We start from the raw sequence: 13,399 nt of genomic DNA, 5'->3' as shown, positions 1-13,399 counted from the left end.
GAAGACCTGAATAGAAGAAAGGCTAAGAAAGAATTCTTTCCCTCTGCCTGACTGTCTTTGGGCTGGGACACCAGTCTTCTCCTGCCTTCACACTTGGATTCAGACTGAAACTCTACCGTTGGCTCTCCTTGATCTGGACTTCTCAGCCTCCATGAGCAAGTGAGTCACTTCCTTATAATAAACCTCTTAGTATAAACCATCTCATCTCATCTCTCTCTCTACACACACACCCCCTCACACACACACACACACACACACACACACACACACCCTCACACCCTGTTGGTTCTGTTCCTCTGGAGAATCCTGATTAATACAAATGGACAACACCAAAAACCCCTGGAACACATTTGAAAAGTTGGAATCACCACAATTCACAAGAAGAAAATTATCACTAGATCTTCAATGGTGTCGTGGGTTGGCTGTAGATTTTGAATGCTGGTAGAACCTTTCAACCAAAAATTATTATTAGTTGTATTGTTATAGATGAATTTATTGTGGGTTGTTTAATAAACACTACACCATATGTGATGGAATCAACACCTAACAACTAGATGTTAAAATTATATTTAAGGGACTTCCCTGGTGGCACAGTGGTTAAGAATCTGCCTGCCAACGCAGAGAACACAGGTTTGAGCCCTGGTCCGGGAAGATCCCACATGCCGCGGAGCAACTAAGTCCAGGCACTACAACTACTGAGCCTGCGCTCTACAGCCCACAAGCCACAACTACTGAGCCCGCATGCCACAACTACTGAAGCCCATGTGCTCTAGAGCCCGTGAGCCACAACTACTGAGCCCATGTGCCACAACTACTAAAGCCCATGCACCTAGGGCCCATGCTCCGCAACAAGAGAAGCCACCACAACGAGAAGCCTGCGCACCCCGATGAAGAGTAGTCCCTGCTTGCTGCAACTAGAGAAAGCCCGTGCGCAGCAACAAAGACCCAACACAGCCCAAAATAAATAAATAAATCTGTATTTAAAAAAATTATATTTAAGACACTGTAGTTCAAATAAGAATCATTTACACCACTACTGCCAAAGCTGATGGACAGTATTCTACATGGACCCAATGCCAAATTCCCCACAAAATGACACAGTTCTTTTTGCACTGAAAAGAGTTGGGGCAACTCAACTGAGGGGTCTTTCCCTTCATCTAAGAGTCCATGTCCTAAAAATATTGAGAGATATATCACCCTGGAGATGGTAGCCCAAATTCCCTTTGAAAAACAGTCTCTCACTCAAGATCCTTTTGTGAGAAAGTTATTTTTTCCATTTGTCTGGTATAAATCCTTCCTGTTTTAAGCCTTGGTCATGAACCTGAAATAACACATATAACTAATTACTAAACCCTAACACGGGTCACCTCCTCTTGGGCGTGTGATAAGATCTGTTCCCCACAAGATCCACGCTCTCGACTCTGTACCTGAGTCCAGTCGCCAGGTAGCTGTCTGCCTTGCAAGCTTTCTAAACATAGAACAACTACTGCCATTTTTTGGATCTGGAATGTTCCCTGCCCCAGGAGAGAGACTCTCAGACTTACACAGAAATCTCTCCTTTGGCTTCCCCAAATACACTCAACCCAGCCTCCAGCTCTAGGCAGCCTGTGACGCTTAACTCCTGACTTCAGCCTGACCCTCGAATCACCCCGACAGCTAACATCCAGTCATTCCCAAGTTAGGAGGCATTCTCTGCCTTCCTACTGCTAACTTAACCCTAACGTCTGCTGTTCATGTAATGCACCACCAAACACAATCCCAGCACGGTAACGTGACCCAAGGGAAGTATTACAGAGAAGCAGCAGAAGTGGGAAGAGAGAGTGGCTGAGAGAATAAAGAACAGACTTTTCCAATTTACTACAGACTCAGGCTGGAAATCAGCAACGTGGAGACTGAAGCGGCTCCTTGACTCTCGTCTAATTTCATCATCTCATCCGGGTGCCTAGAGCACCTCTTAAGCTACGTATATACAGAGTGTGTGTGTATCTGCGGAGGGTGTCCAAACCTCTCAGCAGATTCTCAAACGGTAAAAGAAAAATGCTGGAAATCATTGCTCTGATGAAATGCTACCAATTCACATACAACACTGTACAAAGTCTCTATAAAGCTGGAAAACAGTATGGTGTTTAGATGACGTATCCAGTTTAAGAAAACCCTACTTTATCTTTCAAATTCATTCATGTTAACAAGTTTACAACTTCACAGAGACCTACCCCAGGCTGAGTCAGGAGCATGGCATTAGGCAAAGCCTCAGAAAGAGGCTATTTAAAGTACCAGCTAAAGAGCAGGTGTCACCTTGTACGTCCAAGGGTAGACTCAGGGATCTGGACACGCAGTCCGACGGGTTGTGAGCGTCACGGGCTGCTGGCCCGTCGGAAGCCGACGAAGAACACTCCAGCCCGTCACCGCCCACTGGCACGGACCAAGCTGAAGACGTGAAATTCCACCACCATCCACACAACAGCTTCAGGAATGGGCACCAGGCCAAGAAGCAAGGTGTGAAGTCTACCTTGAAAGAGTATAACATCGCTGTGAAAATATTTCTGCTGCTTTCACATAACACTTGAGCTAGTACAAAAAACACTGCTATTGTAATTATGTGGACTCAGTAAAACCCAGCGAGGCCCTCTTGGCCTCCAACAGCGAATGGAGAATAGACACGGTAAGAGTTTTCTTGAGATCCTGGAGGACTGAGATAGAAGATACTCATCTGTTTTTCTCTAGATGCTGTGTTGGTTCAGAAGCATGAGCTTTTATCCTTCAAACCATCCCCCATCCTTTATACGTTCCATGTACTAAGAACAAATAACTAGAGGGCTTCCCACCACCTAAATTATATTCAGAAACCTTGAGTTACCATCAAGGACAAATGCCTTTGCTTCCTTAAATGTGACCTTCCCTAGCCACTCACTGATGGGGGGAATAACAGCCTGTCTCCCTGAAGCCTTCCAGATATTCAGGAAAGGGAGCCAGCTGACGGTTGCCTCTGCGCCACAAACAACCCTGCATCGACTGCTCGCGAAAACTGAGTTGGGCCCTTTAAATATTCATCCTCTGCCAGTTGGCGCAGTGCTGAGCTGGCCCAGCAGAGGTGCTGGAGAGACCCTGCGAGCGGCCTCTGGCTGGTTCCCCGCGCCTGTGCCCTTTGGAGCGGGCAGCGGCAGCCACCCCCCAGGACTGCCCCTCTTGGGCGGTTTCACAGCACAGTGCTTCCTGCAAGACACCTCCCCTGAAACAGCTTCCCCTGGCACCTCAGAAGCAGATTTCCAGCAAATTCCAGAGGGTGGATGTCCAGCGATTCTATCAGCATGAAACCACTACCAGCTTGGTGCCCCTCGGGAGCCACAGACGGGGGTGCGGGGGTCGGGTGGGGGGAAGCTCTTTCCTTGGGGCTCAGCCTCAGGCTGGGGGCGTCAGCTGCTCCTGTAGCTGCTAGTCCCACGCCCTCTAGAGTTCTCTTCTTACCCGCCAACCCCGCATCCCCCTATTCTCTGTGTTACACTTAATAATCCTGTATATTAAGCTTGCCCTGATCAAGTCACAGGCACTCACTGCCTTGCAATCCAGCCCTGACTGATACACCTGCTCCTTGGGAAGCCTGGGGCAGGAGAAACAGCTCTGAGAGTGAAAAGCTGAGGGGTGAACCGCCACGCACTTGACACTGTGAGCTGCCATGTTTCGTAGAGCGGACGTCGGCAGAACGAGGGAGGCATTCGAATACCACGTTCACCAACTGCTACTCAGTGCAGGACCCTGGGTTAGAGAAAGGACAAGGCACAGGGAAGAAAGAGCGACCTTTTAGCCACTGACTGGCCAGTTGGAGAAATCAGATATACGCAAACGAGCAGCTCCAGGCAGTAAGTGCTGACAGCTCCCCGAGGTCATGGACAGTAAGCCACGGGTCAGTGTCGGGGCCTCAGGCTGAGAGGCCACGCGTTCTGACCTTGTCATAAGCAAGAACTAATTATCTGCACAGGCGCTGCGCCACAGAAAACAGAGACCAGGCTCGCTTTAAACCCCCCTCTGACCCCCAGTAACCGGGTGTTACCCAAGTCCAACATATCGTGGGTCCTGGCTGTGACCAGCCACCTTTTGCTTCACTGTCAAGAGATATACCAGAGTAAACATTTGGGTAGAGAAAAAGAATTTTAAAACAGAAAAGCCATTTCAGTGCAAGTGTGTCTCTGACAGGGGGAGTCCTTCCTAAAAGACTTTCAGGAAGAGATTAGGGAAACATGGTGACTATAATCTATCAAGGCCAAATAAAAACGCCTTCAATAAAGCCCACTCCACATGAGGCTATTAAGGAAACCCAATCACCACATGGTGGAGAATAAAACCTGTCATTCACTGAAGGACAGAAGAGTGATTCGGGTAGAGAGCAAGAAGAAAGAGACTGTGCTTGGATCACCACAAGACTGACACTGGGGGAGCCCGGGAAAAGCAGCCCAGGAACAGTAGGGTTCTAATGAACCATCTGTAAAGTGGGAGAGAGTATCAAAGGGAGAAAAATAAAATTTTCTAATGATAAATGAGAGTGGTTTTCTAACAAGGATGGACCACGATAGAGGCTAAAGGGGTTGTTTGTAATGAAGGATGTCTACACCAGGATTGAGCCATTGCAGACAAGTCTATGGAGAAGTCCCTTACCCGCACTCCTACAGGGGGAAACGGGGAGCAACAGTGATCACTTATAAAAAGGGGCATGGGATAGGATATGAACCTCACACAGACATCGTGATCAAGTAGTATATAGCAATCGCTGTGGTCAAAATTATAGCAAAAGCTTACTTCTCAGGACTTCCCTGGTGTCACAGTGGTTAAGAATCTGCCTGCCAACGCAGGGGACACAGGTTCAAATCCTGGTCCAGGAAGATCCCACATGCCACGAAGCAACTAAGCCCGTGCACCACAACTACTGAGCTTGCACTCTAGAGCTCATGAGCCACACCTACTGAGCCCATGTGCCACAACTACTGAAGCCTGCGTGCCTAGAGCCTATGCTCCGCAACAAGAGAAGCCACCGCAATGAGAAGCCCGTGCACCGCAACGAAGAGTAGCCCCCGCTCACCGCAGCTAGAGAGAGCCCTCGTGCAGCAACGAAGACCCAATGCAGCCAAAAAAAAAAAAAAAACTAATAAGAAAAAAAAGCTTACTTCTCTATACAGCTTCATTTATCTCTTCTATGAAAATATGCTCCTTTGTTTCTGTGTGAATATTCATGAATCATATTATAAAATATTTACAACTTCTCCATAACATCACCACATCTTCAGTTATTAAGACCTAAAGTTTTGTATTTCATAGACCAGTAAAAATTTCAAAAAATTCAAGGCAGACAAAAATAAATAAATAAATTTACCCAAAAAAATGAAAGAAAGGGGGGAGGGGAGAAGGGGGAAAGGAAGGAAGGGAGGAAGAAACATAGCATTTAGAATTTTTTTTTACAATAATGAAGACGGGACTAGGCAGGAAGGAAGGCTCAGCATGAATAAACTATCACTTGCACAAGTGTATGTAATAGAAAGACTCTGGATAACACCGACCCAGAGGAAATCATCAAACAGGGATAGAGACACGGAGGAAACAAAGCCTCTGCAGCCAAGAGTGGAGAGTAAACTGCAGAATGTCTGCCCCCTGCCCACCCCCTGCCCACCCCGTGCATTCGCAGGCCCCCTGAACAGGGCACCACCAGCGAGACAGGACAGGCATCTCCGGAGACCAAAGGAAAGTGGAGCTTCTTCGAGCACTGGTCCAGGTGTGTACTTTTTAATTAATATATTTAAATCAGATTAAATAGGTACAGGATTCATATGGGCTCCCTCCAGTGGGTCCAGCAAACACGTGAAATCTGCTATCTTTAATGTCTCAATAAATGTTTTCCAAAAATTTAGTTTCGAAGCTATAGAACAGTGGTTCTCAAACTTTTCAGTCTCAGAGATCCTTCTACGCTCCAAAAACTCCATAACATCTTGATTCCTTTGCAAACACTGGTGACACCTGTGCCACCACCACTCGCCCTGCCTTCACCTCACAGGAAATCACTGTCTTGCTTTCGGTGTTTATCGTTCCCATGTACTTTTTTCACACCTACCTACAAATTTATGTAACAAAAAAACTGTGGTACCTACATATTTATGCAACAAAAAAACTGTGTGGCTGTGGTGTGCATGCATGCGTGTGTGTGGAGGAGGAGCTGGAGCTAGTGCACGCAGACAGAGAGCGAGAGGGAAGGAGCACAGACTAAGCACACAGTGAGAGCACGTATTGTTGGGCACATTTTGAAATACCTATTAGAAAGATATCCTAGTTCAGTATCACTCATAATTTATTTGCTTCTCTCAACGTTTTATTAAAACCTCATCCAAGTTGACATGGTACCTCTAGTTTATTTATGTTAACTGCTGTGAAGCACTCAATGCACAATTAGAGCCCATTGTCCTTTATTTGTAACACCTAGAAGAAAAATGCCAGATCCCAGAGCGCACAATTTGAGAAAGAAAAAAAAAAAAAGGAAAACTACCAAATAACTCTACAAAGTGGTGGCAACTACATACGCTCCCCGTCGAAGGGTGTAAGATTTATGGTTCCTCTAGATACTCGGTATTGTCAAGATTATTAAATTTTGCTAATCTAATCGGTTTGTAAGAATATCTGGTTGCTTTAATTTGCATTTCCTTATTTACCGATAAAACCGATCCTTGTTTACTGGCTGATCTCATGCTTCTTCCATCAACAGGCTGTTAATGTTCTTTGCCCATTTTTCTTTCTTAAAAAAAAATTACACGATCGATTTATAAAAAGGGTATGTCATTTTAAATAGTAATAAAAGCACATACGTGTTTGCTCACCACCCATATCCATTTTCAGAAAAGAGAAAAGTACCAAAAACTTTGCAGCCCCTTGCATGCCCGTACCTGATCACAATCCCCTGCCACTCCTTGTAGAGGTAACAACCAAACTTAATGTTTAAATTATTCCCTTGCTTTCCATAACTTGTCCACACGTGCACAAACCCCAAAATAATATATTGGTTAGCTCTGCCCATGTCTTAAACTTTACATAAATGCAATCATACAATGTCAGCTTTTAAAACTTTCTTTGCCTAATGCTACTTTCTATGTTCATTCATGTTAATGTATTTGGTTGTGATTTATTCATTTTCACAGATACATGAATACCATACCACATTGATAGTGCTATGAACATTCTCATCTATCTGCTGATAGAAGCACTCAAGACGCATCTGAACTACACACTTGAGAGTGGGGTTCCAGGTGTGGGTTTTATACTCCCTCAGAGCATTCTCACGGCTCCACATATCGGCCAACTCTTGGTATTTCAGATTTTTTCCTACTGGATTCTTTTTATCATACTGAGACCTTTATATTTGATCAACACTAACCCTTTGTTAGTTATATGCACAGCAGATTTCTCCACCCAGCCTGATGCTTGCCTTTTAACTTTCTTTAAGAATTCTTTTATTAGGTGTTAAGTTTTACCTTAACGCAGTCAACTTTAAAATTTTTCTTCCACTAAGGATTTTTCTTGTTTAGGAATTCTCGATTTAAGAGACTGTGTTCTACCCACAAGGTGATAACAATAATCTCTTGTATTTTCTTCTCAAGTTTTGAAGACTTCCTTTTCACAAATGGATTGTGAAACCATCCAGAGTTGAATTCTGCATTTGGTGTGAGGTAGAGACCAAGTGTTCTTTCCTCTACAGACAACTGTCTCAGAGCAATTCATGTGGAATCCATCATCTCCCCACTTATTAACATCACTTCCATTTTATAATGAAAACGAACTCCCAAATATGAGGAGAGCTGTTTCAAAGTTCTCTATTTGACTAAACTTGTGCCAATGCAAAACCATCTTAATAACTGGAGCATTATGAGTCTTGATGCTTGGTAAGGCATGTCCCCTTACACTGGTGCGCTTAAATTTTTTTCTGGCTATTTGTAAACTTGCTCTTCCTATAAATTTGAAAATCAGTCCTTCAACTTCTGCAAAACACGCAGTAGACATTTTTATTAGATTTCCGATGAATTTATAGATTGATTTTCGGAAAGCTGTCATCTTCATGAATCTAGGAACATGGTATATCGTTCCTTTGTCTCTCCTTCCTTTCCTTTGTCTCTTCTTCCTTTACGTCTTTTAATAATATCTGATAATTTTATCTACAAGTATCTTGAACATCTTCTGCAACAATGATACCTAGATTCTTTGAAGTTTTAGTTGATGTTATGAATAAAATCTTTATTCCATTTTATTTTCTAACTGGCTATTACCTGTAGATAAGAAATGTATTTTTGTATATTGTCTTTGTATCCAACAGCACTGCTGAACTCTCTTATTAGCACTAATAATTGATCTGGATATCTATTCAATTTCCTAGGTAGCCCATCATGTCATCCATAAATGAGGCAGCTTTATCTCATGTTTCCCAATGCTTAGATCTTCATTTCTCTTTCTGGTTTACTGCATAAACTAGAACCTCCCACACAGTGATGGCAAGCAACCCTGAATTGTTGCTAATTTGATGGGACTGTTTATAATGATTCACCACTAATCATGATGTATGCTGTGAGTGCTTGACAAATATCATTCATAATGTTAAGGAAGTTCCCTTCTGTTCCTAGCTTGCTAAAAGTTTTTATCATATTAATGTCATCAAATGCTTTTTTAACGTCCTAAAACATTAAATGCCACTAAATGATTTTCCCACATCTACTGAGGTGATCACATGCTTTTTCCCCTTGTATCAGTTAATATCATACAATGTAATACATGCATAGTAATAATGTGGTAGGACACAATACTCCAACAAATTACATTTGCAAACATTTCATTTAATAATTCTGTACCTGTTCATTAGAAATGAGAATAATCTGTGTTCATAAAGATGAAACCTCTAATATTATCTTTTTTATCTAATTTGTTATTAACAAGTCTAACATGAAATGAGTTTGATAGGTCCCTCTTTTTCTGTTTTTTGAGAAAGACTACAAGTCTTTCAGATTTTATAAAACCTCACAGTAAAATCATCTCAGAATGATGGAAGAGAGGCTATTAATTCTAGATTTAATCGGTTTCAGTTTTCTACTGAATGTAACCTGTGCTCATGCTCTAGTGTTTAGTATCTCCCGCCTCCCGTTATTTTTTTAATCTTAACTGTTGTCTTCCCCGTGAAACCAGGGACCTCCTCGTGACTGTGTGATACCTTCTTACAGCCCCGGATCCCAGTTCATGTTCAGCAAAATTTTTTTTTTTTTATTGACAGACTGACTGATCCCAATGTTTTCCTTCAGTCTTTTTCTTCGAACTTTTATTAGGAAAATTTCAAACACATGCAAAAATAGAAAGGATAATGTTGGATTCATCATGTATCCAACACCCGGCTTCAATAATTGACAATTCATGACCAATCCTCTTACATTCATCCCCAGACACCTACCCCTCATTATTTCGAAGAAAATCCAGACATCATTTTGCTCACGTGTATTTCAATATGTATCTCTGAAAGAGAATGACTGTATAAAAATACACTACCATTGTTATACCTTAGAAAAGTAAAAATAAAGAACTCCTTAAATTCAAATATTCAGTTGGTGTTCAAATTTCCAATGGTCTCAAATCTTTTTTCTTGAAAGGTGTTTTCTCTTGATAGGATCTACACATTGTGAGTGATTGAGATCTGTCCTTTTAAGCTATAGGCACCATCTACTGTTTTCCCCTTTTGTTTTCCTTGCTTTTATTTGAAGAAACTGAATCATTTATCCCATAGAGCAGTGCTTCTCAAACTGTCTACGGTAAAGAGACAGTTCTAGATTTCTAATCGGTCTCGAAATGATACACGGTGCTACTGCACAAAACCACCACCCAGACTGAGCACATGCAGCTCACCAAGAGCACCTGGGAACACCTGGACCAGTCTGCATGCAGACCCACAGAAGTCCTCTGACAGCAGGCTTGACTATGGCGGTCTAAACATTTCTAATCACTTACTTCTGACTCTTGCACTTATTTCATTATGGAGGTCTCATCTTGAGGGACACCGCTGTAGAATTTCGTCAGGCTGGATTTTGCTTATCATATCTACATGGTATAGTTTACTGTGTTTCTCTGTCCTCTGCATCTCCTATAAATTTGGTTGTTGGATCTAGCTATTTGAACTGATTTAGGTCCAAAGTTTTGGGCAGGACTTCACAGGTGGCATTGTATTCTTCCATCAGGAGACACGTAAGTCTGGCTGCCCCGCTTTCTGTGATGGTAGTGGCCACTGGTGAACAGTGTTACCACCAGGACTTAATGTCAAACCCCTCTAGTCAATCTGGTTCCCACAGTTTGTTCTCTGGGAGACTCCTAAGGAAGTTCTCCTCTTCTCGGCCCCCAGCTTCCCCCACCGCCTCAGTTTCTGACACAGTGCAGATCTGCCAGCCAGCGGTGAAGCGCTTAGCGAGACGCTGTCAGCCAGGGTGTTGGGGAGTTGTCTGTGGTTTGGGGTTCTGCTATTCCAGGTGCTGTGTCTGTTTTGTAAGACTTGGGACTACTAAAAACTATACAACCCAATTCCCACTTTTGAGAACAATGTTGTTTGCTTTTAGCAGGGTTTTAATTTTTCTTAATAATATATTTAAAACGAAATGTACGGCCCGTACTTTTTTTAGCTGCATCCCGTCCACTTTGCTTTATTAACGTTAACTGTGATGGTACAACTTAAGTGGGTCGACCAAGTTCCTACGTAATAAAGTGACTATTCCCCCCACGCCCGAGCAGTTTGAAGTGAGTATTTTCATTGTTGGTGAGTGATAAGTAACTTTTGATACATCCTAATCTTTCTCTTTAACCCATGAATCTATAGTTGTGAATCTTTAGATGGCTGAGGATATGGAAACTTCTTTATCCTTTTCTTAGTGCTTTCTACATCAACTACATTGTAGTCAGGCATGGTTCTATTAATGTTACTGATTCTTTGACATTTGTTTACGACTTCAACTGTCAACTAGTACATGGGCAACATGTTTTTTTAAAATTTATTTATTTATTTATTTTTGGCTGCGTTGGGTCTTCGTTGCTGCACGCAGGCTTCCTCTAGTTGCGGCAAGCAGGGGCTACTCTTTGTTGCGGTGCACGGGCTCCTCATTGCGGTGGCTTCTCTTGTTGTGGAGCACGGGCTCCAGGCATGTGGGCTTCAGTAGTTGTGGCACACGGGCTCAGCAGTTGGGGCGCATGGGCTTAGTTGCTCCTCGGCATGTGGGATCTTCCCGGACCAGGGCTCAAACCCGTGTCTCCTGCACTGGCATGTGGATTATTAACCAATGAACCACTAGGGAAGCCCCTTATTTTTTTAAGTTATTCCATGTGCCTATATACCTCCAGCTCTTGGGTACAGGATTTATGTATATGTCTGTCTGTCTGTCTGTCCAAACACACAGAAATACACACACACACACACACACACACACAGTTACAGCATTTTAAACATAAACATAATCAAGCCTCTTAACCATATTTTTCAGATTTCCTGTATCTTTACTCACTTTGTCTGCTTAATCCATTGGTTTTCGATTGAGGTCATTTAAAATCTTCTACTATGATTATGAATTTGTCAAACTCAACTTTTATTTCTTCGGTTTCGGTTTCCATATTACGGCTATGATGTTGGGCACATTAAAATTCCTAAGTCATAAAGCATCCTGGTCGATGTATTATCCCTCTTTATTCATAGTTAATATTTCTTCCATATATTCTATTCTATCTAATATTAATAACTGCTTTACCAGCTTTCCTTTAGTAAGTATTTGCTTGATATATATTTTCCTGCCCTTTACTCTCAACCTCTGGTATGATTCTACTTCAGGTTTCTCTAATTGAAAAATGTCCAGTCTGATAATGTATGTCTTTAAATTGGTAAATTTAACACATTTATATTTGTGAATACTGATACATCTTACCTTGTCTCGAAACACAGAAGGGTTTTATTCACAATTAATAGTTAAATAAAATATACATTGTCATAGTTCATCCATTTCTGTGTTTATCCTTGTTCCTTTACCCCATACCTCTCTATGCACTTTCCTCCTTGCTGAAATATACCATGTAGTGATGAAAACAATGATTACCGAGATTATGAAATAACAGGAAAACTTTAAAGGATGACAATATAGTTTTGTAAATTATATATGTAGCATGATTAAAACTATTGAGAAAAATCCTATTCATAGGGTAATAAACTGAAAGAAGGAAACGAATGTTTTTGAGATTTAAGATTAGGTCAGACTTAGTACCAACACTATAGCTGAGGCCAGGAATCCACAAAGCTCCACCCCTCTCTCCCTAACACCGTTCCTGGAACTAAAGCCCCGCTTGGGTCCCAAGCAGCTCCTCTATGAAAAGCAACAGACCACAGTAGAACAGGTGAAGTTCAGGGTTGACTCTGCCACCAGCTGGCTGGGTAATACTGGGCAAGTCGCTAACCTACTGGGGCTTCAGATTCCTCGTGGTTGAAGTGGAAATAATCTGTCTCACAAGTTTTTATTACGAGGAGTAAACGAAACACGGCACATGGGATTACTTTATCAAACTATATTCTTAGACACATACGTGTACATGTGTGTGTGTGTAATCTTTCTAACTAGAAGCAGAATCTTTCTAACTAGCGCCTGCTCCCCGCTAAACTGGACCAGACCCCGCACAAGTGTGAAATGAGATGAAGTTAATTCCCTACCCGCTCCCTGTTTCCCACCGTCTAAGGGAGCCTGGATTTTTTCCACCACTAACACACCAGTGTGTGTCTCGCAGCTCCTCTCCTCTGCCATTCCCACGGCTTGCAGGCTTACCAACCAGGGAGCACCATCCTTGCTCATTTTTGTAATGAGATAAACTGGGCTGTGCACCTGCCACTGCCGTGACCTGGACACCCTGTCACTGGTGTCACACCTCCGCTGGCTCATTAGCTGTAGGTGATATTCCATCACTTGGTCGTATTTCCCAGACTTCAACCTGTCTTTGTCCATTTCCCTTTTGTTTCCTAATAAATCTGTATCCTTGTTAATAGTTATTACTCCTAACACAGAAAATAGTCAGCTTTTCCTAGTAGCAAAAGCGCTCATCCAAGCAGCTCTGGGATCAAGCCTGGGTGGCCTTTTGTGTAAAGCTAGTACCTATTTCTGAATTATCACGAATTCCCAGGAAGGCAGCACATCCTGAAGCTAACGGCCCTCTCTCCTAAAACACGACTCATTTAACACAACACACGGCGGTTACTCACCAGCCTGAGGATCCTATACTGTTCCTGCTCATATCCGACAACCCACTAACCTGGTGTTTTGTGGGAAGGAGTTTTGTGACAATTATTCCCCCTGTTTCAGTGAACGTGTTTGGAAGAAGTACTATA

The 13,399-nt window shown here is 42.7% G+C and overlaps 1 protein-coding gene across 7 annotated transcripts in view; it reads right to left on the bottom strand.

The window, feature by feature from the left end:
• Positions 1-13,399, bottom strand: part of FARS2 (phenylalanyl-tRNA synthetase 2, mitochondrial) — a 474,195-nt gene that overhangs the window by 386,633 nt on the left and 74,163 nt on the right. The window lies entirely within an intron of this gene.

Source organism: Pseudorca crassidens, chromosome 10, assembly GCF_039906515.1.
Source record: "Pseudorca crassidens isolate mPseCra1 chromosome 10, mPseCra1.hap1, whole genome shotgun sequence".
Lineage (NCBI taxonomy): Eukaryota > Metazoa > Chordata > Mammalia > Artiodactyla > Delphinidae > Pseudorca > Pseudorca crassidens.
The sequence above is the reverse complement of the archived record's forward strand: the minus strand, read 5'-3'. Positions and strand labels throughout refer to the sequence as shown.